The sequence below is a fragment of the Falco punctatus genome (genome assembly GCF_963210335.1).
Source record: "Falco punctatus genome assembly, chromosome: 1".
Classification (NCBI taxonomy): Eukaryota; Metazoa; Chordata; class Aves; order Falconiformes; family Falconidae; genus Falco; species Falco punctatus.
Window position 1 is genome coordinate 115,316,853 of NC_137580.1, and position 26,779 is coordinate 115,343,631.

General features: G+C 51.4%; 1 long non-coding RNA gene across 1 annotated transcript in view; it reads right to left on the reverse strand.

Annotated features, from left to right (window-relative positions):
- Positions 1 to 209: 209 nt before the first annotated feature.
- LOC308069448 overlaps positions 210 to 26,779 on the reverse strand; it is a 67,365-nt gene continuing 40,795 nt past the window's right edge. Inside the window, exon 2 of the long non-coding RNA XR_013930390.1 lies at positions 210 to 25,926. This is a non-coding gene — a long non-coding RNA (uncharacterized lncRNA). The remainder of the gene's footprint in view (positions 25,927 to 26,779) is intronic.

The following is a 26,779-nucleotide window of genomic DNA, read 5'->3' on the forward strand; positions in this document are numbered from 1 at the left end:
CCTTTGTATCTTTTTAATACTAATTTTTAAAAATGTCTTAAGCTGATGTAGCATTTGGTATGGCGTATTCTGTATAAATGGCCGAGAATGTGATAGAGCATGGTAAAACATCTTAACATTGATGCTTTGTAAAAAGCTTGGTGTACAATTCAAAGTTGTTTCTTATGACAGAAATTTATGGAGCCAAACTCTTGTGTGTGTGTGTGTGCTTTTTTTTTTTTTTTTATTTTATTTGAAAGAATGTACAGTCACTGCCTGCAATTTTTTGTCCAGGCTGGTAAATTCTTTCCATTCCAGAGAAATAAAGGTCCCTGGATTTGACACATGCTGTTTAAAATCTTGGGGTTTTTTCTTCTCCATAAGGCTGATCTCAGCTAGTCCAGATGTGCTCATAGATCAATTCTGGGCTGCTCCTCACTTATTTTGTGGCTTCTCTGAGCAGAAACAGTTCCTGTGAGGCATCGGGAACCGCAGTGTTTTTCAAAGGGGAAGCGGTAGCTATTTTTGGAGATTTGTAGACACGTGTCCAGGCAAGGCTCTAAGTGTTCTTCTCTCTGATGCCTATGGGGTTATTTTGGGAACGGCTCCAAAGAGCAGGCTGCCCCTTCGTGTTCAGCTTGAAGCTTTTAATTGTGCTGGCTGGTAGCTCGGCACAAGGCAGACATTTGTGCCTGCCTGTGAGTCCTGGGGGATGTGACCAGGCCACCTTGTGAAAAATAAGCACTTTAATCAAGGGGGGGCCACTTTTGCAGACAGCGTCTCATGGAAGGTACAGGAGCTCTCCCCCCTTGTTCAATCCCGTCATTCCCTGTAACCAGCAATGCATCACTTTAATGGTACCTTCACAAGGATTTTTAACCTCTTGCCCATGTTCATTCTTCAGCGCCTTCTACTGCTCCAACTTTTATTTTAGGACAAGAAGTTCTTTAAATAAAAAGTTTCCACTTAGTGACTCTCTTTGCCTCATCCCTCATATCCCTTTTGTGTAACTGTTGTTTCTGAGGCTCAGAGAGGGCGTCTGGAGCGACTGGGAGGATGGTCTTCTCAGGTGGATGCAGGAAGGTCTGAGATGGGTGGGACAGAGATGTTCCACGAGACTTACTGAGGGTAAAACCCACAAGGTTGTACCAAAATATTGGGGTGAAGTGGGACCAAAATCCTTCTGAAAGTATTTCTGTAGACTTCTGTCAGCAAGATCCGTTCCGTGGACCTGCTGGAGAAGCAGAGTTTCTTTTAGCTGATCCTAAGAGGCTCTGAGAGACCTACTACTTCTGCAAAGACCCTAAACCCCATTTAGCACCCACCTATCTGCTGCCTTCACCCTGGCTGCCTTCCAGCCTCCTGTAAGCAAAGCACAAACCCAGCACCCTGGTCTGTGGGGTTTGAGGTTCCACCCACGCTGCTTTTGAGTTTTAAGATCGATGGGCCAGGACAGGTAGAGGTCCCAACCCCTCTCCTGCAGCATCACTTCCACTTCCCGGGGTCTCAGCCCAGCCTTCTGTTGGTTTTTAAAAACGCTTCTGTGATTTAGCACCAAGATAACTCCCGAGTCCATCTGAGGGGGCGTTTCAGAAGCCCTGTACCTAACCTCTCGTCTCCTGTTGTGTTTCATGAGCCTTTTCCAGCGCAGAGTGGCTGCTGGCAGGATGAGGAGGAGAGAACAACATGTTCCTGGAATTGTCTCCAACCTGCCCACTCTCCTCTTCCTATGAGAGGCTGCGGGAGCGAGGGGAAGAGGCCGAATTAAATGTTGAGCCAGTGTTCGTGAGGACGGTGCTAGCAAAACAGTCAGGGAGGCTTTGGCCCTGGACTTCCAGCTTTGGCTGCAGTTTGATTTTTTTTATGGCAGTTTAAATTCTTTGTAGACTTTTTTTTTTTTTTAAATGCCCTTTGAACCACACTTGGAGCCAAGCAGTGAATTGGTGTCTTTCTTTACTTCAGTGTCTTGTTTGCCTACCCGAGGAGGAGCAGGGCTGTGCCTTCCCCCACCTCCAGCGGTACTGGCCCCGTTCCCTGCTGAAGTGCTCTCCCCCGGCAAGCTGCCTGTATCCTGTGAGCTCCCTGGAAATCCTTGGCAGGAGAGAGAGTATTGCCCTGCGATTTTTGCTCTGCAACAGCCTGTCGAGCTGCAGTGTCGGAGTGCTCTGTCGCTGCTACGCGTCCATCACGCTGACGGTGCTCGCACGCCTACAATTACCGAGCGTTGGAGGGAGTGGCTGGATGAGCAATAACTTTGCTCAGAGCCCAGTTCTTTAATCAAAGTGGCATTAAGATCTTGCTCTGCAACATTTTCTCTGCACCCTCGTCCCCCTCCAGCCCTTGTCCCTGTCTTGAGCCTTTGTCCCTGCAGCATCACAGGTTGGCTGATGTGCATCAACCCCAGCAAGTCACCAGTAACTGCAGGACGGGCTCCCAGCCGCAGCCCTGGTGCCACATCTCTCGGTGGCTGGCTGCGTGTGCGCTTTGGGTGGTGGGAGGTTAATGGAGGGATTCCACCCACTGCCCTAAAATCCAGTTCCCAAACGCTCACCCTTAAGTCTTGGGAACATGATCACAGCTTGACCTATCTGGCAGCAGAGTCGGGGATGGAAAGGATGGGTTAAAAATTACTGTCTTTGCTTACTTGTGCCGACTCCACTCTGTGATGAGAAGCAAGTGACATACTGATGCAGCATTGTGTGAGGACATGCGTGTTGTCACCTAATGAAAAATCTTGGCTGAAGGTGACTTGAGACAGAGGTGGAGCAGGTGCTTGCAAGGCATTGCTTCTCTTACCACTGCAGCTCTCTGAAGATGAAGGGCTTCCTCTTGATACCTAATTAACATAATTGAATTCCTCTTAAAAGCAACAGACTGACTTATCTGTTCCTAAGAAAGCAGAACTAATGAACTTGAATTCTCTTTGTCAGAGCCCCCCTCAGTTGGGCAACCTGTAAACGGGCACAAGGTGTCGGCTGTGCTTTTTGCATCTGAACTCTGGTGAGCGTGTGGTTCGGGTTGTTAGTGAAAACACTTTCCACAGTAACTCTGCTTCTCTGATTTTTCCATAAAGCATCATTAGCAAGCCCACTGGCGAGCTCAGTCACCTCCTAGGTAAGAGCCACCCAGAGCTTACTGCAGTGACAAATAGGGAGGCTGAGAAACTTGCGTGGGTGTCTGCACGGGTCTGTTTGAGGTCTATCAGATGCTGCCTGCCTGGATGTCTTTTTGCTGTCTTTCATCCTGTGGAGAGACGGGATCATCTCCTCCAAACACCATGACCTCAGCAGCCGGCATGGAGGACAGCGAGGTGGCTGTGCTTGGTTCGCCTACAGCCGGACCAGGGGATCCTGATTAAGCCACCTGTTGATTCCGGATCAGGAGGAGCAGCCCTTTTTCTCCAAGCTGTGCCAACAGGCTTTGCCTCTTGCATGTAGCCGTGGCCATGCTGCAGGGGGTGCGTGCCCCACAGCCCCCCACCGGGCTGTGTCCCATCCCACCCTCAGCCCAGCTGGCTGCTGAGGTCGGAGACGTTTGTAGGCAGCTTTTTACCAAGCTCTTTCCTGTTCCTGCCACCTTCTCTCAGCTCTGTTGTCCCACTCCTGCTGGCCATCCCAGTTTCCGTGCTGGGAAGCATCAGATGTTGCTTTAGCACCAATCTGCTGCTGTCTTCTCCCCTTAAGGGAGAAGCACCTTGTCATCAGTGTGGCTCAGCCTGTGCTCTGCAGGGCAGGGAGCTGCCCTGATGTATCTATTGTGCCAGGGCACATTGTGGTCTGGTCCTCTGTGCCACAGCTTCTTGTACTCTGACAGTCGGGCTGTGGGGGAGGACACCATGGCCATGCTCAAGTGAAACAGCACCAAACTGTTGGCACGCTGCACACCAGCATCAGTGTCTTCAGTACAGACAGAGACCTGCTTGGTCCTGTACTGCTTGAATGAGAGGGGGAAAGATGTGATTTGAAGTGAGTCACCCTGGCAGAAGATGTGATCTAGCTCTTGCATCAAGTTCCCCTGAGTGTCCACAGGCTGGGGAGGTGGCTGTGCACCCAAGGACCTGCTGTGGTGCAATGCAGCAGGTGTTTCCTGCATACTTTGCCTTTGAAGTGTAATGGCACTTGAATGAGCTCAGCCTGACCAGCTGATGTGGTGCAACACCTCCAAAGGAGATATGAGCTCTCCTTCTCCTCATCACAAACTTAATTAAATGATACTTATTTCTGGAACTGGAAAAGTCTCTTAGTGATGTTGTCAGAGATGCTGGTTGAATGGTAAATCAGGTTAAGCAATATTAGGCCCAGCTGTTCCAAATTGAAAACCAAATTGGTTGTTAGTGAAACAGAAGAAATATTGGGAGGGAGACATGCAAGCCTCTGGGAGGGGTTAGGAGCAATACAGAGCCAAACCAATGTGCAGAAATGTTTTGACAGCAGCAAGATTCAGGGTTGGAGGAGAGGAGCTGCTGTGGTGAGGAAGGAGAAATAAATTTTCTCCTTTCCAGCTTGACAGAAGCGATTCCCCTTTCTGCTGCAGAGCCAGCCCTCTCTTTCTTCAGCTGACTTTGATCCTCCTTTTAGTGCGAAGAGCCAACCTTCCTCTGGCTGGCTGTGGGTGGGCAGGAGTGTGGCGTGATTCCAGGTGCTGGAGCAAAGAAAGCGCCTTCTCTGGGCCATGCCTCCTCCTTCACCATCAGTCTTTGCCTCTGAGCCTCACCAAGAGTCACCGAGGGACAGACCCTATAAGTAACTGTGAGCACTCTCCTCCTCCTCCTCCTCTTCCCCCTTTCCTCCTGCCCTACCAACAGCAAAATGCTTAGCAGCAGTGAAAACAGAACGGTCCTGTGAAGTTCATTTTGGGATGTCACCTCCACCTCTTGCCCCAAGCAGCATTTGGAAATCTGGGGGCAGAAAATATGGAACAGGGCTACATATAAGTGCTCCCTTGTGTCCCTTCCCGGCAGCTCTCCCAGGCTGTGTGCTGGAGCCGAGCATGGGCGGTTGGGATGCCCAGGGAGACTGGGAGCACACCAGTGCTGGCAGCAGGTACTGGCACCGGTACGTGGTCATGGCTGCAGCCAGCACCTGGTTCTCCCTGCCGCGCACTGCGGGATGTACATCATGTAGCTGGGCTGAGGCCGAGCAGCAGTTTCTGAGGGAGCACCTTCCTTTTGGCCTCTGGGATAGGAGCATCCGTGGGGGCATCCAGCTGGATCTAAGTGAGAGCAGGGGGGACAGGGGAAGACAAGAGAAAGGGTAATTTTCAATAGTTATCTCGCCTAGTTTAAAGAAATGTGTCTCATATTTAATTCCTCTCCCTGCAGGGGAGATGCAGAACTTCCAAATATAATAATGTGGAGGAAGCTGTGGCGAGCAGCCTTTGCATGCATGGGGATGTGCAACACCTCAGCGGGGCCCAGATCGTAGGAGAGGTTTTGAGGAGACCAGCAGCTCCGAGGGTGGTTGACCCTGCCCGTTGGTGGCCGTGAAACCCAGCAGCAAGAACTGCAGAAGGGGCTGCAGGGTGCTGGGCCGGCGGGGGTCTCCTTCCCCAGCTGGAGCATGTTGAGCTGAGGCTGCTGTCGGACGTGGGCGCAGTGTAACCCGGCTCACAGCTCACCCCAGCTGTGCTAGTGACAGGGCATGTTGCTGTGAGCTTTTCCAGAAGGTTTGTGGGTGACCCCATGGTCCTTGCATGGATTCAGCTGGCCCTGAGCTGTGGGTGGTGGGGGGCTGTTCCTGTGTTCGGGGTCCGCGGCCTGCACAGCCTCACCCACGTGCTGCCAGGGCACGGATGGGGCTGCCAGGAGTGCGGAGAGGAGGGGAGAGGAGTGTCGGCTGGTGCTCACAGCGGGGCTGACTCAGGGTTTTCTCCCCAGGGCCGCGTGCTGACTCGGCTGCTTTGCCTTTTACTGTTCTCTGCAGCAACCAGGGGCATCTCCTGGGGCTCCGAGGCCACGGCAGTGCAGCGGGAGTGAGTGGCTCATTGGGTTTGGGAGAGTCACGTCTTGGATTTTTTGGAGTGACAGCCAAGAAGTTGCTTCAAGGTTGCTTCTGGGTATACATTCTGCACTCCAGCAGGGGAACATGTACTGTCCAGCCGGGACTCATTTCTGGAGCAGATGTGCATTGCAGCAATGCTGCTTTGCTGCTGTGTCCCCCCCCGCGGGGGTGAATCGGGGCACGGCGGCTTATCCTCTGGCTGGCAGAGTCTCACTGTTTTTTCATGGTATTACTCACACATGTGTCAGAACAAAACTACTATGGAGGAGGCTGGGTGAGGTGGTGATGAGCTGCTGGATGGAAAAAACACCCCACGGAGTTGTTGTATCCCACTGGGAGCGGGGCTGTGCTGGGCGTACAGCACCTGGGACCCCCGAGCCTTGGCTTTGCCCTCCGTAGCTTGTGGCCACGCAGTTTTAAGCGCTGAGCCGCCATGTGTGGAGTATCTTGTGCGTGTAATGAAGATCTACCTGCACATCTAATCTACTGGAGGGATCTCCCAGTAATAGCAGTGCGTGGGGTGCTGGGTGAGGCTCCCTGCTCCGTCTCATTGCAGCAGGTTGCACCTCTGGGGCTGGCAGCAGCGTGTTGCTCATGGGCAGTGGCGTGTGCCGTGTGCGTCAGGGAGCGCAGAGCCAGTTCTGCTCCGTGGTCCCATCCTGCGGCGTAAGTCAGTTGGGGGATGTGTAAGTGAGGGTCCCCCTTGGGGCTGCCACCTCTCACATGGCTCCTGGAGACACCACCTTTGGGAAGGAGGACATTTCTTAGCGTGGAGTTTGGGATGATGCAGGACCCTGCTCATGGCCGAAGGGATGCTCATCCCAGCAGCTTTGCTGCCAATTCCCGGTTGCCCTGAAAGGTTGATGGGTCTTTCCTGATGCTCCTTCCATCAGCTCTATGGGCTCTTCTCTGGGTGGGAGCCTGGAGCCCTGAGGTTGAATGCTACTTAGTCCTGACCACTCCTGCAATAAACATGTTTATTGTACACTAAACGAGCTGAGGGAGAAGGGCTTCGGGCCAAGCTTCAAGGAGAGCCCTGCTGCCACGTACAGTGGTGAGGGCTTTGTTGTCCTGCATAGAAACCTGCTGAAGTTCCTTATTAAAAAGGAAGAGATGAGGAAGGGGTGGATGAAGCAGTGTGGATGCCACTGCCACCTCTGGGGAGTGGGGAGCTGGGGCAGGTGCCCATCCAGGACCATGGTTGTTGTGGAGGGGTTGTCCCATCACCAACCGGTTTCTCCGGTTCCTTCGGGAAGCACCAAATCCAGCCAGAGTCAGACTGGTTTGTGCAGAGGTTTTATTTGCCTGAAGATGAAAAAAAACCCAAACAACCAACCTTATAAAAAATCAGTTCAGTTGCCTCAGCCTGGAGTTGTGTTTTTAAAGGGAGCAGTGCAGGGGGGGTCTTGGGCACCCCCCATACTGCTCTGGTGTTGTCACCATGCTGGAGCCTGCCCGGGAGCTGAATTACAGTGTGGTTTTTAAGAGACGACAAACAAGGACTCGAATGAGACACAAACAAACATCTTTCATTACGATCTGGATGGTGGAGTTTCTTGGAGACGTGTCAATGCTTTGCACGGGAGCCGTTTGTCGGGTGGAGACGACGGCGTGCCAGTAACACCGTTTGCCTGTGCATCGTCGGCTGATGGGAGGATGAAATTCAGGCACGGGCATGTCCCAGGGACAGCTTTCAGCGTGGACATCGTCACACAGGGCTTGGGCTGCTGCTGCTGGTAGCAGCTGTGGTAGCAGCTCATCAGCAGCAGCCCGAGCCCTGTGTTGCGATGGCTGGGGCAGCCAAGCTTGCCTTGCCCCAGGGCTTTTTCCTTCTGACTGTGCCATCTTACTGCTCTTCTTTGGGTTGTTCTTAGTCTGCTTATTCCAGAGAAATCCTATTTGCCTATTATTGTGCCCCAAATGCAAAAAGGTTTTGTGTCTTTCCCAGGGCAGAAAAATGCTTTCAGAATCCACCCCAAATGCTGCTGCCCTGCAATGGTTTTCTTTAATCCTCCAGGGGATGTTTTAATCTGTGGCTGTTTTTTGCTAGTAACACAGCGCTGAACATTTGTTGGTGTGTGTGTGGGATGCAGGGACATCCCAGCCCTGAATGCTGATGGATGCTGAGCAGCTGGGTGTGAGTGGTGGATTTTGGACAAGGAAGACCTGGGCCAGCCAGTCTGGCTCAAGCAGTGAGTAACTTCAGCCAGTGAGTGCCGTGGTCCATGGGGACGTGTCCCTGCCTGGGCTGCTCTAGTTCAGTTGCCCCTTTGCAATGGAAGAAGCCCAAGTGACTTCTGCTGACTCATGGATGCAAACGCCTCCTTACGCCATGGTTGTAAACACTGCAGGAGTGGCTCCTGGGGTGGAGAGGATCTAGTATGCATATTAATTGTGCATGAGAGACCTTTAAAGGTAGCTAAACCAGAAGCTAAACCTTGGCCTTTATTTCACTTTTTTTCCACTGTTTCTGAAGGCCATCAGGAGGGACAGGTTCAGCCCATGAGCCAGGCCAGCCATGTCTGCCCACCTGCGCAGGTTTGGTTTGGCTTTCTGCCTTCTCTCCCCTCTGATTCTACGTGCCCTTTGCTTCCCCCTTCGTGACACAGGCCCCTCTGCAAGCAGGGCACGGGCGATGGGGTTAGGCAAGCCCTGTGTTTGGGGAACTGCTGCAGAGGCAGCAGAAGTGAAGCCGGGTGGAAAAACCCTTTGGCGCTTGTTGTTGAACTTCCAAACCCGACGTGGCCTTGGCTTAGCACCTAAAACGAAACTACCATTTCCCACAAAGCCTGCGGTGTCAGAATATGTGACTCTTGGAAATATCAGGGGGTAAATGTTATCTGCTGTGACATCGGTTATTGGCTGTAGAGGTGGTGGGTGGCTGCTCCGATTTGCAGAGCTGATGGGCGATGCGCTCGGGCTCTGCCTCCCGCTGGGGCAGCATTCCCTGTTGCCAGCTCTTGTCTGGCTGTTCCCCTTCTCTCCGTGGCTTTGGCTGCAGGCTGGGATTAGTCTGTCACGGGTGTGAAAGGGTGCAACCGAGCTGCTGTGCCATGCCTGGGCTCCCCGTGGGTGCTTACCCAAAGCCTTCCAGGGCTGCCTTTGCCTCCTTTGCCCTGGCTTGCCGGGCAGTGTGGCCGTTCTTAGCAGATGGGGCTGGGATGGGCGTGAGAACGACTCACTTTTGTTTATGGGACCCCTGTGGGTCAGGTAATCTGACTCAAAACCACCATGAGCTCAGCACGGAGGGTCTGTGTTGTGGCATCCCGCAGCCTTGGTGCTGGGACACTGTTCACGATGGGGTGAGTGTCCTTGTCCCCTGTGAGCTGCAGCTGCCCTTGATACGTCCAGGCCAGAGCCTCCTGGACATGCTGGAGAGCTCTCCTGGTGTCCATGTGCTATGGAAAGAGGAAAAAGAGTCAGAAAGATCCAGACTCTCTAATACTCACGCAGAGGTAAGTGATGACACGAGTGGAGCACGGAGAGATGGGCGCATGGGCAGACCCCTGAGCCGACAGCATTGCTCTCTGCACCCAGTCCAGCCGGCTGCTTCTCTCTGGGACACCAAGCACCAGCATAGGGGTGCTGGTGGCCCTTGCTCTGGCCTGACATACACTGTGGGTCTGCTTAAACCCTGAGACTTTAAGCACATGGCCTGTCCATATTGTCCCTGGGGTGCTGATGCTGCTTGTGGCTCTGGGGAGCTGAGAAGGACCGGGCTGGTGGGGAGCAGAGCCCACAGTGCCTTGGTGCTGCCTGGGCTGGGGAAGGCTGAGACTCGCTGTCTGGGGGAGTACGATGGCAGTCACTGCTTGATACATGGGCCAGCATGTCCCAAAAATCGGGTGCTTATCCACAGAACGGAGCCTGGGCTGCCCTGGTTGGCCCCTGAGCAGGAGAGACTTGCCCTGCTCACGTCCTGCGGAAAATCTCTGAGTAAATCTGGCGCATTGCAAACCGTTGCTGCTGTTTAGATGGATGTGAGATAGTTCAGCCTGGAGCCGAGTTCAGCCACCGGGCTCTAGAAGTTTAATGCATACAAATGCCGCTGAAGAGTTAATTGGAAACAGAGTGTGGAGGAAAATAAAGAAAGACCTTTTGAGGTCTCAGCTGCTCAGAGTAATATTTGGGTTTGGTGACTCTCCGTATCTTAGAGATGGGAATGCAGCAAAGCTCTTTCAGTCCAGAGTATACATGGAGCCCGACAAGATTGTGGGCTAATATCAACAAACCTTTTGGAAAAGCAGATCCTGTCTGCTCCAGCAAAGCCACAGCGTTATTTTTCTTTCAACAAATGTATTGAGACAATAATAATGCTGTGCAGATTGGTTGTCCCTGGCCTACATGATTTATTAGGAAACAGAAACAATTGCAGTTGCTGGAAAAAAAGAAGAGCTTTGGACATGGATTTTTTTTTCTTCTTTTTATTTTCTTTTTTCCCCCTTGAATTCCTCATGAACTAAAAAAAGGCCACCTAGTCTGGTCCCAGGAGAGGGATTGCCTCCCTGCTTGCATTTCTTACTGGACCACCAACTCTGGGCTTACTGCTTAAATACTTCAGTACTAGGGAGGAGGAGGGGAGTGAAACAGTGCTGGGGGGAGAGGCTGGGAGAAGGTGATCCAGCCCTAGAATAACATTCCCAGGCAGAGAAGCAGAGCAGGTCTGGAGGAGGAGACCTGCAATCTGTTTCTAGCTGTCGGTGAGTCAGGGACAAGTTGCTTCCTCTCTCTGAGCCTCCCTTCCCCTCTATTTATCCTGTTTATTTAGTGCAAAAGCAATTGAGAGCGGTGCTGCTGGCCGTGTGCATGCTGCACCGCGGTCCTCAGCCCGGCTCCCACCTGCAGGTGCAACCGACGTGCCAGACCTGATTGCAATTCCATGTTGCATGCTGTGCTCACGGTGCTGGTGACATTCAGCTCTTGCCCCTCGGCTCAAGCAGGGGATGGCTTTGCTCTAGATCGGTTTTATTTGTTGCCTCCTCAGTCAGTAAACCCGCCGGGGAAGAGGCAGGCAGGCAGCTCCCTGGTGCCAGCAGCTTTCCCGTCACTGCTCGGAAGTTGCAAAAGCCGTGAGCTATTTGTTTTACAGAGTGGAGCATCATGCCATTTCTGGCAGGCACCCCAGGCAGCCAAGTGCTGGCTCTGGCCATGTCCCCTCACCCCCCCAATGCTGTTCCACACTTTCCCACCCTGCCCGTGAGGAGTAGATGAACTCTTTTGCCAGAAGGCCAGGTCTCCTCAGGACCGTGGGTTTAGGATGGTTCTCCATCAAGGGGCAGCAAGCCCTGGGGCAGCAGGATGCAGCCCTTTCATAGTGTGAGGTTTCCTGACCTCCTTGGCCCACTGGTGGCCACCCAAAGCTCCACAGGAGCTGCCGGGGGCCATGTCATGCCCCCCCCCACACACACCCCAATGCCGCCGTTGCAGGGCGGTCATTGCTCCGGCAGTCTGCCTGGAGTGGGGGCGGCCAGGCTGGTGCTGGCCCTGTACCCAGGGATGCTCACCAGCCTTGATGAGAGGACAAGGCTGTTCCTCTACTGCAAAAGCCCCTGATGCAGTGGTGGTAGTGGTGGGGGTGGGGGGTGGGGGTGTTTTGCTTGGGATGGGTGTGAGCAGCTCCCCAAAACACCCCGTGGGGTGAAGGAGGGCTGAGCTCCACCGTGTTGGGGCTGAGCCCAGCCTCATGTAGTCTCCCTTGTACCCATGGCCCTGCACATCGGTTTTGCTGCATTTTCAAAAAAGAAACCCATGGTTTTGGCTAATAAAGTGTAAGGGGCTCTCTTACAGCTCACCAAAGTGTCTCTGATTGCTTTATTGAGGCAGTGGGACCAGGTGCTTCGGCAGCAAACTGCCGACCGAGTGTCTGTGCGAGTAAGTGATATCATGGTTTGCTTTGCCTTCAGAAATGACTAAACAGATTTTCTCTGGTCTCCAGTTGACCCCGTGGCTCCCTGTCAGTGATGGGAGCAGGCTGTTCAGGTCTGAGTAAACGCTGTACCGACCGGCCCTGAATCAATCTCAAAAACTGGAGATGGATTCAGCAGGTAGAGGAGAAAGCTGCATCCACAGCATCCAGCTCTCACTGTTACTAAATCAGGGATTGCTGGAAACATCTCTGATTCGTTCTCCAGCTGAAACACAAGTATTTTGCATTTGCCTGAAAGGATTAAGTTTTTAAAGCTCCTGCTCTTCTGGCTGGATGTTTTCCTCCGAAGGGTTAGTTAGCCTCAGTTCCCAATTTTAAAGAAAAATAAAAAAACAGACAGGGGGTTGGGGGTGGTTTTCCTCTGTGATCTTTCTGTTCCGTGCCTGGAGTCAGCTCAAAAAGGAGTCAGAGCAAATTAGCTATATTTGATTATTGCAGGGGGCTTTAGGAGCCCTGGGTAATTGCTGCATTTGGTTCCTTTTCTCTTGGGTTTCACTGACATTTCAGATAGTAAATGAGCAGTTCCTTCCCCCTACAGATGTTTTCTGTTGGTCATAGTTGGGAAGAGACCTTAGATGCTAAATCCATGTGTTTAATTTGTGGGTTTTCTAGGCTTGTTTAAATCAGCATGGGGCACAGCGCTTGCCCGGCTCTGGATGTTCCTGCTGTTGGGGCATGTGGGGTGGACAGCAGCGGGGGTCCCTTGGGTGACTCTGGGGAGCGCAGCCCTCCCGCCCCTCCTCCCTGCACAAAAGAGGAGGTAGAGAAAAGTGAATCTCAGTGGCCAGTTCCCCCCACCAACAGTTTTTGAATTGTTTGCGGCTGCAGGGTGCTGGGTCCCTTCCCTCCTTATCCCAGCTCCTGCCAGATCGGCTGAAGCACGGAGCGCTCAGACAAGCACAGCGGGCTCATGCCAGAGAGGTCCTGGGAGGAATGAAATGGATCCGGTTGTAACCACCCAGCTCGCTTTTCACCCTCAACCTCTTTCTGTCAGCGTTGGAAAACTGCTGGCACGGGGCCAGGTGGCGAGATGAAAAGGCTCGCAGGTGCCCACCATCCTCCCACGGGCTGCCTGCGGCGCTGGGGGCTGGATGGAGCGGGGCTGCGGCCGCCGGGCAGTGCTGCCTGTGCTTCTGCTTTCTTTGCAAGTGTCAAATCTGCACGTCTGCTGCCGCAGCCTTGAGCTCCGCTTTACCCCTGGATCAGCGAGTTGTTAGACACAGGCCAAACCTGTGCGCCAGAAAGAGAAGGGAAATCCAGCTCTTTGAGCTGGCTCTGGGTAATTTCTCTCTTAATATAGGCACATACACACATCTTGGAACATGATGGGATATTTCTGGGTTCCCAAGCTTTTGCTGAGCTCCTGCAGGCTCTAAGCATCTAAGCTTAAGGGCTTGGACAATGTCTAAGCATCGCTTGCGTTTTTGGGAGAAAGATTATGTCAAAACTGCCTCCAGGTTTTTCTTGGCTCCCTGGAGAAGGTGCATCAGCCTCACTGGTGCTTAGCTGCAGACAGAGAAGCAACCAAAAAAAAAAGCTACAAAGCATAAATGATCTCCACACAACCAAGCACAGCTCTGGATTCCTCTGCACCAGAATACAAAGGAGGAGAATCCACAAGATCTTAACATTTTTAAATAACTGAAGTGTTTAAAACACCACTGAGCAATCTCCAAGCGGTGAAGACTCGCTCTGCCTTTGCTTTGGGCTGGTACGACAGGAGTGCAGGGTGGCTGTCAGGCTATGGCAACGATTTGGAGGTTTGCAGCCCAAATTCTGGAGCCTCCCCAAGCTGGCTGCCGTGCTCAGACCCACTCGCACAGGTTTTCCGTGAGGAGGCAGCAGGCTGCAGGGACCCGGTGACCCGGGGTTACGGCGCTGTAGAGCTTTGAGACCCTCAGCCAGACCTGAGGGGCCTTAAACCCCAAAACACCCGGTGGGGTGACAAGAAGCCTTTGAAGTTCCCCGGGTCTGCCCGCGCCGTGGAGTGGGGTTGTGAACCTTGTCGTTCTTCGTGAGAATGTTGCTTTTACAATTAAAACCCACGCAAACCCCCGGCCCTCGCTACCGCCTGTGTTACCCAGTGAGTTATCTGACATTTGAGACAGAATGGGAAGTCAAAGAATGTGAGGAATTTGGTGACTCAACATAGAGTTTATTATACCAGTCCTACCGTTTAAGCCCATGTAATGTAAAATTGTTTTACGGCATGTGGCACAGTTCTGTGGGTTAATTTATAAGCAAACAATAATTATTCAAATAGGAATTTTTCTCTGTGCCTACATAAACTTGTTATCTGTTTGGCAGCAGGGGATGCTGCAAAGAAATGTGCATTTACATTTTTTGCATTGATTCTGTTTGCTTTTCCTGGAGCAGCTCAATGGTGCATTGACTGCTGGGGCTTACTGCTGAACTTGACCTAGGAGTGGCATGGAGATAAGCCAAATGTTAAGAGAAAAGGAGCCCTTTGTGCAGAGATGCCAGTGTATTAGGTCTCACTTTTAGGTCACACACTTGTTAGGGGTCCCTTCAAAGTGATGGATTCTTCTGCTAAAATTTAATGATGTCCGTTAAATCACAGGGTCATGAACTAGTGCATGTGCTGAAAGTGGTTTAGCTGAGGGACCATGAAGACAAGGCCTTGTGTCAGGAGACTTCCAAAGCAAATTGGATTTTCCACACAGCGATGGCTGCGTTTGAAGGTCTGTCAGTGGCCTGTAAAATTCTCCACCAGTGATAACAAGGCAGAATCGCCAAGCGCTGAAGCAATGCCATGAGCGTTACAGAACAAATCCCTCCTCTCTCAGCACATAATAGCTTCTTGATCATCAGTCAAAGAATTATCCTAACCAGCAAACAGGCTGGAGGAGGCTGCTCCCTCTCTGCCGGGAGATTATCCAAGATCTCCTGGCTTAAATCTGCCAGTGGACAGCCAGTGGATTTCTGAGAATGTCGGTCTGAAGCCGAGTGGCTGGGTAGGTGGATTTTAGGTTGTGTGCACAGAAAACGGTGAAGCAACTAGATGTCAAGACTTGGATTCCTGAGCAGCCCTGTGGGGTCACCTGGCCCTGCTGATGTCCCTCCCCAGGACAAGACCCGCCAGTGCAAGCACAGCTGGGAATCTGTATGGACAAGTCGGTCGGTTCCCTGGTCTCCTGATGCTCTCCTGATCTCTGTCGGGGTGTTTTAGTTTAGGTGCTGTAAATGGTAGGTGCAAGGAAGGACTTTACCTTCAGCACGCTGCGAGACGTGGTCACTTGTGTGGTTAGATGCTGATCTGATGGGAGGAAGGCACGAGATGATCCTATTTTAGAAGAGAATCGGGTGGAAGGGGGTGAGCCTGCTTGCTTTCAGTTTATGGCAAAAAGAGTCTTGGAAGTCTTCCCTCCCTAGATTTCCTACCCCTGCTCTCTGCCTGGACGTGGGCTGTGTGGCACCTGCTGGGTGGGAGATTCTGCAGCTTGTGTGCAGATCCATAAATAGAGAGTTTTCCACCTTCTGCATTGTGACCCTTGAGGACAGGACTTTCTAATTGTGATGTCCTTCCACCCCCTCACAACTATTTGTGTAAGGATTACACATAACGAGCACTTCCGACAGGCTGCTGAAGTCATTGAAGCAGAATAACCTCTAGCCCAGCTCCGGTGGCTGCGCTGGAGTTGCGGGAGGGACGATTTGGCTCATTACGTAGCATCCTTAACTGCGGTGGCTTGCCAGGCATCTAATTGTGGACCCAGGAGGTCAGGGGTTCAGCTTGAGCTTAAACCCAATGCTAACAAATGGGGGAAGTTCCAGTCGTGATGGCAGTATATTTTAATGATGAGGTCATGTAAAATGTCTGTTAAAGGTGACTTCTGTCCCAAGCATGAGAAAATCAAGTGAAAGCTAAAAGCCCCAAGGAAGACACCTCAGAAAGTAGTCCAAGTCCCACTGGTCTGTTCAGCTGCTCTTTAGCTGCTCTTATTAAGGGCTTTCATGTGCTGGAGGAGGTACATGCAGCCATGGCTGCAACGTGTTTTCATAGCAGGTACCACCGCCAGACCTGATATTTGAGATTTGGGGCTCTTCATAAACCTTACGAAAGGATGGTTTAGAGTCACATGCACTTCCATTATTTAATGTTGGTGGTCTTTTAAAGCCTAATGGCACAAAAGCATTTTTTAAGCTCTGAAAAGACTCCTGTTGACCTGAAGTGAGGTTGCACCCATTCTGTGGGCCTCAGCTTGAGGTTCCAGGAATCAGGAGAAGCTGGAGCACCCAGGGAACCTGAGCTGTAATCCCCTGCCTGCCCTGCATCTCCTGCTACTACAGGCTGACTCTTTAGCTTCATTATTTTCCTTTATACCATGGTGTCATGATACCTTTTGAAGATGAAGAGGGTGATATGAGTGTTGAGAACAATTGCTATAATTAGTTTGCTTGTCTGGGTTTCCTGATGGCCCATGTATGTTTGGGGGCTGACATGCTTATTGCTATCATTCCACCATCTGTACTGGACATGTATTTGTGAAACCAGAAAATAAGTTCCTTCCTTCCTTGGTTAAATACTTTCTCAAAAATAGTGAGGCCGGGCTTCTGTATTTCTCTCCCTGCCCTCCCAGACCAGGGATGTTAATTTTCCTCCCCATTCCATTACTTTTAATCCATTTTACAAGTAATCCAGCTCAGGCAACCGCAGCCTGAATCATCCACACTGAATCCACAGAATACCTGCCTGTGCTGCTGCTGCTGGTCTCCAGGCTGGTTTCCTTCCGTTCTCACACCAGTTTGGCTGAACTGGCTTTAACAGCGGTCTGGAGGCAGCATGCCCTTGTGCCAGCGGTGTTAATGCTTAACTGTACCCCCCGGCCCCGAGCTTCAGCCAGCACCGCCACCCCCCAAAGCAGGGGGAACTCGAGCCCCGTGCTCGCCTGGCCCTGACCTTTCTGCTGAGGTTTCCACCGTGAGGATGGGTGGTTCCTGTTTCCTCACCAAGGGAAGCTGCAGGCCAGCAAACGGCTCTCGCAGCTGCTCGGAACAAGGAGATCCACCGTCAGTTTGCCTACGTGAGGTGAGGGAAAGCCAGGAGCTCCTTCCTGGGCCAGCGGCGCGGGTGCTGCTGGTCTCGGGCGGATGCTGGACCGGGGAATGCATCAGTCACGCATGTGCTGGCCACTGGTTTCACTGGTCTGAGCCCGGAGCGAGTGATGGAGAAGGCAGTTCTGGTTCCACCCAGTCTCCGAAGGATTTGATAGATTTTACTGCCAAAACAAAACAGCATAAATCATCGCTGAGTGCGGAGCTGTCTGGCTCCCTTGGAGGGAAAGTGTAGTCAGGGTGGGGCAAGAGGACACAAGGGTGCAACACTGCTTTTGTGCTGCTCTGGTACAAATCCCCTCCAAGCTGCCTTCAGCCCAGTAAAACTTGGGAGGTGGGTGGCTTTGTCACGGCCATGTCAAGTGATTTCTTGGAAGAGAGGGTGCCTGGGGACCACTGCCGGGGTGATGCTGCATGGAGCCCGGGATGGCCCAGGGGTTTATCCTGTTTCCAGTGCGATCTGTGTGCATGTTTATGAAATCTATCTCCCTGGGTGATGTCATGACACGACGAGAAACTGGGTCATAAATTAAAGGAAGAAAAAAAAATAAAATAGACCCCACTGTGGGTCAGATGCTGGCAATAAATTCAGATAACAGCTCATCAGTGCCTCTTCCCTTGTTCTTGTATGTGTATGCATATTTTTTTCCAGTTGGGAGAAGATCTGGTGAAAAGCAGCTGGTTTTTATTTGTTCTCCATCCACATCTGATTAGATAGTCTTCCTCCTGCCCACTGAGACGTGCTCAGGAACTCTCCCAGCCCCTCTGCTCGCTCATTTTCTCGGGCATCAAGGAGTTCGGGCTCGTTGGAGCTTTGTTTCACAATCTGACAGCAATTCAAAGGTACAAAGGGCTCCTTCATGATTACAGGGCTCAGGTCCCACCATGCCAGGGGACATGGCCACATCCTGCAGTGGGGCTGTCTATGAGGTGCTATGGGTTTGGGCCTGTGAAGGCAGCACTGGGGACATATTTCTTTCCCTGACATTAAGCTATTAATTTGTTTTTAGGCAGTTCTGGGGCTCTGCAGCTCAGGAGGAGGGTAGTTTCCTTCCAGGCTCTGAGAATGTGCTCACCACCCAAGGTGATAGGGAGGCAGCCATGCTGTGGGGAGGAGAGCGGGTTATGATTTTGGACCACTGGGAGAGGGCAACCTGACAGTTAGGTAGGTAGGTGAGGGCAGGGCCATGTGTACCCCTAAATGTATTGCTTACTAAAGGCTAAACAAGGAAAATGGTGAGCTTCTGGCTTGTTGAAGCCAGCATGAAAGCTCCTATCAGATCCACCAAACTTCAAATCAAACCCTTCCAGGCCAAGCCTGTAAGGTTTCTTCACACTAAGTTACTGGAGGACTCTCCCATCAAAGGATTTTGTAGGCAGATGTCTTCTTCCAGGAGATCCATATGAGTGTTTTGCTCAGGGCGAGAAGACTGTTCTGGACCTGTCCTGCCTCTGCCTTCCCTTCCCCTGGCTGTGTGGCTGCTTGGTGAGATGAAGATGTCTGGTCCTTCTCTCCTCCTCCTGCTGCAGCTGCCAGCTGGTGTCCGGATCCTCAGTGCCAGCACAAACCATTAGCAAGGGCTGTGAGTCACGGGATGGATGAGCTCGCTACCGAACCAAGACTTGGAACCAGAGCTTCCCTGCCCATCAGCCCTCCTGGAGCATGAGGAAAAGGGCAGATAAGCTTATCTGAGCCTGAGAACTTTTAGTTTTTTTTTTTTTGCTAGATGGGAAGGGGATCTCCCATGACAAGTCTGAAGCTGTGGTGTTGAGCTCCCGGTGCTGTGCCTGGGCAAGTCCTGGCTGCGCTCCCCTGTCATGTGCTGAGAGTGAACTTGCAGCTCACGTAACCCTCACCTGTTAACCGAGGGGGCTGTGGGCTCGGAGGCTTCTCCTCGGGTTCCCAAGTGAGTTTCTGGGAGTCGCAGGTGAATTCCTGTGCAGAGGATAAGTGGGGATCGCAGAGCCCCTAAAGCAGAGGTTCCTGCAGAAGAGGGGGAGGGTTGTGGTCCTCCTGCATGTCAAATGTAAACATGGAAATAATAAGGTGGGAAACATTCTTGAACTTATCTCAGAAACAAGCTTTCTTGGGGTCAGCTTAAATTTCTGGCAAGAACTCAGGGCTGATTTTATTCCAAACTTGTTTCTTCATTCCCTTTTATCCATGCAGCTTCCATGCTAAAAGCTGTGGAGGCGATTCAACCCCATGGAAAGGAGCAGCCAGTGCCCATGTGCCCCTGGGACGTGTGCTGAGCCCTGGGGGTTTCCATGGGGTGTGGGGCGCAGCCGAGGGGAGGGCGAGGGGGGATTTACCCTGCCCAGATGCTGGGGATGACACAAAACTTGGCCCGTGGTGGAGCTGCTCTGGCCTGCAGTGGCTGTGTTGATGCAAAACCTCCATCTGACTCTGTATCAACAAGTTCAGTTTTGAAAAGAAGGATAACTTGTTTTATTTTACCGAAGCTGTGTGAGATAGTGAGGTTTCTGCATAGGTTCTGCAGTGCTGAGGTTCAGGTATCAGTTGCATAATTTCCTGTGTTATTTCAGCACTCTAGTCTTTTTTTCCTTTTCTTTTCTTTTTTCTTTTCTTCTCTTTTCTTTTTTTATGAGCTTCTTTGCATACTGGTTAAGTCTTATATAAGCATATGTTGGGTTGGAAATTTTTTTTTTTTTTAGTATTTTTTTTGGCAGAGAACTCCTGGCACATGATACAGCACTCAGAGCCATCAACCGTAGCTGTGATACAGATGTTCATTGCCTCTATAATCTTTCTCGTATCAAGCAATTACCCTGAGCCAATTTCTTTATTTTAAGCACCTTGTTGTGGGAACAGAGCTGTAAATGCATGAATTGCTGAGTTCCCTTATACTTTTTTACAGCAGACAAACAAACAAACAAAAAAAATCAGCAAAGGGCCTCAATGAAAATCAAACGCAAAGGGTGTTTTAGATAAGAAAGGACAGCACTAACAGTTTACAAAAAAAAAAAAAAAAAAAAAAAAAAGAAGTCCCTCTGCAAAGAGATACACTGGAGGGGTGCCAATAGCACATAGCTGTGTGGAGACTAAATAAAACCAGGTGAGTTTCCTGCCATTGTGGAGTATCAAATGTGATTTCCATTTGTGATGGACGTGCTGTTTCTGCCAAGATTGTCTGGAGGTTTTCATTTTAGGACTTATTATTTTTGTTGGCCTAATATAGAGCTACAGCCCCGAGCGCTAAAAGGGAACGTTGCAGCAATGACATTCACAGCAGATGAGGGAAAATGCCCTTATCAGAGCGAAAGGCTCTTCCTGGGAGAAGGTTTTTCTCCTATCTGCAGCGTAGGTCTTAGGATTGTTTCTAATGCAAAACAAATGGGAAAAGTCTAATGGGAGGAAATGACGCTTTAGCATTGATCCTCACTCTAGAGCCACCAGGTAACATCTTTGCAAATTAAGGACCTGGCTCAGTCCAAAAATATAATTCAAAAGCTAGGTGTAAACCTGAGATCCAGATCAGGCTGTTTTGCACTTCTGAAGTGTTACAAAGAGGCTGGCAAGCTGCCTTACGACAACAACAGCAAAAAAAAAAAAAAATACCATCAGAGGAGGTTTTTCTCTCCCAGAGTGATGTGCATGGCTGGAGCGGACGGGGCCCTGCTGCAGCCGCAGGCTGGGTGGCTGTGCCTCACCCTGCGCGGGGACCTGCGGGGATGCCTCGGTGGGCGATGCTCCGCTCCCGCCCGCTGGTGCCAGTGCCCACTGTGTTCTCCAGCTCAGGAGAACGTGGTGCAGTTCTGCTCCAAGGCTGTGCCCGGTGCCCCTGTGGACGTGCTCAGGGGTGCACAGCGGTCCAGCGGTGCAGCACATGCTAAGGGAGCACCACGATGTAGGAGCAGCCCTTTGCTGCGGCTTGGAGTGCATCGAGGGCACCGGAGCCAATGCTTGGATTGCCTGGAGCAAGGCCCGAAGGGGGATCTGCTTACATGAATAACAAGAATATGCAGTAAAAATAGTTAATGCTAATGATGTTCTGAAAGGGATATTAAACTTGCTGCTCCAGGGCTAAGCGATCTACAGCTATGAGAGTCCAGAGTTAAATCGAACGTGCTGGAAAATGAATCCAGATCTGCTACTGGATCAGGTGGTGGGAGCCCTGAGACATAATGATCTCCTGGAGTCATGAATTTGGCATTTTTCAGGCTTTTGCAGATGGACTTCAGCTGATTTCTGAGCAGCAGTTGTTTACTTATAAAAATGCCTAGTAACTGAATGACAGCTTTCTTGTGATAGATGTTTTAAAACAGAAAGCTTCTAAGGAGGGCAGCTTCCCAGCAAAATCCATACCGGTTTTGGAAAAGGTACGGGCATTTGTGTGTTCTGTGCCTCCTGCCTGAAGTACAAATCTCTCCCCTTAGAAAGTAAGTCATTAAAATCTCGTTTGGGTGACCATGGACTAGGGAAGAAGCAGGGGAAGGAAGCGCAGATAGGACAATCCATTGTGGTCCTTTCAGCTGCCCAGGATATGTCCCTTTGCTACGGAGTGGCCACAGCAAACGGCTACTGGGTGTACTGGTGCAGTGGTTATGGGCTGGAGTGGAAAAAAAAAAAAAAAAGGGGGAGGGGGGGCACCTGTCGTTCACAGGTAGATGAATGCACTTGTTTAATGCTGTGCCTCCTGAGGCACCTGAGCCAGCCCTGGCCACTGTCCCACCTGGCATGACCTGGGATGTTGCTGGGACCAGCCTGTGCCTCAGGAGCACGGCCCTGGGGTGTGCGGAGTGTGGAGGTGCCAGACTCATCAGGAGCGCTGGGATCTGTGACCTGCCCTGTGGAGCAAGGGGACGTGGGCCAGAGCAGGACCTGGGTGTTTTCTGAACGTTCTGGTCCTCTCGCAAGGATGTTTGCTGTGGCCAAGGTCATCCCACAGGAGTGGCACTGCCACTGTCATCCTGCTGGGCAGTTTCTGTCCCTGCAAAGCCGCATTCCCCAGCTGGTCCATGTCCCTGTGCCGTTGCTTGGCCCTGGCAGAAGGTTTGACCAGCCCAGCCCATCTGCGGGCCACAGCCACCTCTGGGAGTCACCACCTCGGTACCAACCGGTTTGTTCCATTTTCCCCTCCCCCATTCCGGGTTAGCTGTAGGAAATTATTAGAAACAGGAAATAATGGAAACACGCCTCGTAAGTTGGGGAAGGGGTGATGACACAAACGAGGAGAGGTGATGCATTAGAGGGGGTAGTGACTTCTGCAGCTGGAACAGGCTGAGGGGAGCACTCACAGACCTGGCACCCCAAAAGGGTATATGGCTCCAGGTGCTGGTGTGCAAGAATTCTTGAGCCCTGTTCCCACCGTTGCAGCTCCATAGGAATGAAATAAATTTCTTCACCAAAGTCTGAAGCCATCTGAAGGCTGCAGAGCCATTTAGCTCCCTGACTGAAACCCAGGAGAGCAGCTGCTACAGGGGAAAGGACAGGAGTGGTGACCCTGGCCTTGTGGCCATAGTGGATCTGGTGGGACGTTGATGCTGGGGTTGGCCAAGGGGAAGAGAATCATTCCAGGAGAGCAATGGGTGCAGAAGGGGCTGAAGCAGCATGCTTTCTGCCCACCCTCTGCACATCTGGGTTCTCAGCATCCTCCCACTGGCCCCTTGCTGGGCCCAGGATCAAGAGGGATTATTCAGATATTTGCTTGTTATTCTGAAGTTATTCAATTGTTTCTGGAATAGCTGAGTCTGAGCTGGGATTTTGTAGGGATTTTGCAAGAGCCTCTGTAATGGACAGAAGTTGTTCACTTCTCAGAAATTCTCCAGACCCAGCGGTCTAGGGAAGCTTCTTCTGTCAACAATTGTTGATGGTGTTGGTTAGCACCAACTCTTCCGTCTGACAGATCCTGCTACTCTCTTCCAGGACTTTCATTTACAGGAGACTTCTGGCAGCCTGCTGCTTCCTAGATAGAGAAGCCAACAAACAGTCTGTTCCTTCTCCTCATAGACTCATAATGTCATCTCTTCACAGACAGAATCTCATCTGTTGCTCAGCGTTGGTGGAAGGTTGCTGGTTTTTTTCTCCACTTCCTTACCAAACCATTCATATTCTGCATGTATTGTTGGGAGACCCATAACGACTCACCATGATTTTTTTCCTAAAAAGATGATAGGGAATAGGTGCATTTGGAAATGTGGGTCTGATTTTGATATTTTATTTTTTTTCCCATTTTCCCTAAAAGAAAAGAACTATGAGGCAGGCTCGGAGCAAGCTGGGGTTGCTGGAAGCCAAAGATAAAACGTCCACAGCCCTCCCTCAGAGGGCATAAACGGTGTTTAAGGCTATGCTGTTGCAGCGGGCACAACTCCTTTGTGTCTCACAGAGCTTAGTAGCTGTTCTGCCATCATTGCTCTTTGAAGTGCAGGAGCAAAATTAATTTCAGGAGAGAAATAAATGGATTTAGAGCAAGGATGAATTTGGCTTCTTGTGCCACAGGAATGCAAGAAAACACCCACCAATAGAAAGCTAGACAATGCAAACCTCACATGAATCTGGGGAGAAATTTTAATCCAAAGTGCTCACTGACCTTCACTGATGCTCCCCTTCATCTCACCAGTATTTTGCTCTCCTCAAAGGCAGCTCCACCAATGGCAAATCTTCAGAGAAGCGAGTTCTTGCACAAACAGGAAAGCAGACTCCCTTCCCACTGATTTAGGTGGTGTTTCCAGTTCATGGCCAGAGGACACAGGGGCAGGGAGGTGTGTTTGCCCCCAGGACCAGGTTTGAGACTGATCTGGGAGAGACTAATTTCCCAGGTGGGCAGATCTAGCCCTTCCCGTGTGTCAAATTCAAAGCCAGCTCAGGGCAGAATTCAGAAATTTCATCTGGTTGTCCTGTGGGGAATGATTTGTGGTCCTGTATGCTTCACACCACGCATCCAGGGGTGTCCGAGCGGTGGATCCTGTCACCAGCCTCTCATGGATGCATTTCTCAAAGACTGCCCGGGATGTAATTCAAACCCATGTCAATTTAATGAAGTGAAATTAAACGTGATGATATCTGGGACCGACCTTCCTGGATCTTCTCCTTCTCCCGTGACTGTCACAACTCCTGCAGCAGCATCTGAGATCATCCAAGCACGCAGGGACCCAAGCCCCACCGCTGTCTTTGATCTTGTGTTACCCAGCTGGGATGTAAATTGGCAGAGGCCACGCTGGAGGCAGCAGGAACAGTGAACTTGTTCCACCTCTACAGGCTGAACGAGCAGGACAAGAGGTGATTTTAGGAAAATAAACAGCTTGTCAGGATGGTGAGAGGACAAAGGCTGGAAGGAGCTGATAGGGGCTGAGGTGGGATGGCAGTGGAGGTGAGAGTGATCTGGGGAACACTTTGCAAAAGCAGCCAAGGTGGCTTAGGTGCTCCTGTAGCAATTTGCCTAGTGGGGCCAAAAAGGAGCTGAAGCCAAAAGGAGGGTCTGCTGGCCTCAAGCAGTTGAGCTGGAAAACCGGGCAAGTTGGTGTGGAAGTCACTGGGGCATTTTGGGGGTCCTTTTTTACTGAAAGGCCAGAATAATTAGACTGTGCAATCCCATTTCTGTGGAGAGACAGAAACCGAAGCTTGTGCCTATAAGCGGCCTGGACAAGCTGAAGGGGGGACCGGCAGTGCAGCCTTGTTAGGCAAAGGTGAGCTCCAACGTGTGGTGGTGAAGGGGGTCTGGCGTGGGAGCTGGGGATGGGCTTCAAAAGGGAGCTCTGTAGGGTCTGGGGCAGGGGGCTGCACTCCGGAGCAGGGCAGAGGGCATGTTAACTGGGTACACTGGGAAAGAGACCCTTCTTGTGCTGCTGGCCTTGACCTGTTTGCAGTTCAATGGGAATGAGCCGCAGAATTACAACAAAGAAGTTTTCCTGATGGACCAGAAAAGCCTTTGGACATGCTTTTTCCATGGAAAGCCAGTTTGAGCCTATTATAACCCACAGCACATCTCCTAGGTGTAGGGCTTGCTGGTAATGTGTATATATTACTCCTTTAATAAAAGCAAATGACCACAAGGAATGCGTCCATTTAATCTTCAGCTTGTATAACCTGCAAAAAGTGGAAAGGGTAAACACTCGGCTGATGTTCCAGGCCAGGAGGTTTTCTCCGCATGGATCTGGCGCACGCACCCAGCCTGTTCCTGACACGCTTCCAAGAATCCCTGTCTGAGTCCCAAAAAGAAAAAAACCCAACTACTCTGTGTCGAGAGAGGCCAATTCAAGACCCAAGGCGCACGCGGCCTGTGCTGGTCACATTTCCAGATTCTGAATCATTTCCTCCACGCACGCAGCCATCTCTCTCCATCTGGGTTTGGGCTCCAGCGCTCTGGTGTCTTCTCTTCCTGAGCTGTGCAGCTTTGCGTGCTGCCCTGGCTGTGTTGCTGGGGATGGTCGGAGGTGAGCCTTTGGTGGGCTGTCAGCAGAAGCATCCCTTGGCGCTGCTGGGTTCAGCTGCGGGAGAAGCTGGCTGCCATTGCTGTATCTCCTGGGGCAGGGCAGGTGGAGGGTCTCTGAGGAGCCGTCATGCACAACCCCATTTGGGAGGAGAACGGACAGAAATCTCTTTGCCCAGTGCTGGGTTTATCCTGGGGTGACCCCAGGACCTCCTTACCCCTGGGATACCTCCTCCCGCTGCTCCCGCACCCATGGGGTGGAGACAGCTCTGGGTGCAGAGCTTGGCAGGAGGGAGAAAGATGGGAGCAAGGTGGTGACTTCCCCAGCCAAGGGTGAGTGCTGGCCTGGCCCAGGAAAGGGGGCTGCCCCCAGCCCTTGCACGGCGGCCCCGAGCCCTCGCGTGGCTGGAAATGCGCTTGCTGCTGGGTACGGGCTAGGAGGGACTCAGGCTGGGAATGATCTGCTTCCTTTCCAGTCCTTTCCTCTGCTCACACCCTTGTACTTCCCCACCATGCACAGCTAGTCCCATGTATTGTGGCTCGGTCACGAAACAGCCTAAACAGAAAGATAAAAGGGAGAAATCTTGATTAGATCCTGTATATTGCTTAATATCCTTAGAACAAGGAGAAAACAGTTTGGGTTTGGGGAGCATGAAGGTGCAGGAATACGCAAACTGAGAGCTGTGAGGGCAGTGCACACACACATCCTGACAACCCAAAAATACTCCGGCTGATGCCTAGAGGAAGAACTGTCTTTTACAACTGAACAGCTGCCAGGAATCCTTTTTGGCTTCGCTGGCCTCTGTGTCATCCTGCACATTAGATACATCTTGGAGCTACTGCATGTGGGTGCATCTGCACTAGGTTGAACTAATCAGGCCTTTGAGAATTCAGGTATCCGAAGAGCCAACCTGTCCTTATCGAGAAGAAAATGTTTGCACAAGGGGAAGTGAAAACAACATGGAAAGAGGTGAAATCACTGACTTCAGGAAAGTTCATCACTAAACATTGCCCTGCAGGACTGAACAGTGGCATAACCGCATGGACAACAGGCGCTGCTGTGTTGGGTGTGAAACACAAGCCGGCTGGGGGAAATTGAAACACACTCATTTCTTGAAAGCTTTATGTGGCATGGGTGAAACAGGAGGTGCCCGTGTCCGCCTGGCCAGGGCTGGCCTGCCGGGCTTATCGATGGGAGCAGCCCCGGCGCCCCGAGTCCCTGCGCCAAGTGCTATTTTGGCTTGGCCAAAACAAATGGCAGTTTCCCCTCTCTTTGCAAGTTTTAAAACATAGGTTGTCATGTGAAGGAAATTGTGCCTGACGATGATGAATGGTTGTGAAATACCATTTGCCAGAAATATTTCTGGATTCTGCAATTTAGTTGCAAATTACAGAACTCCAAATGCAGC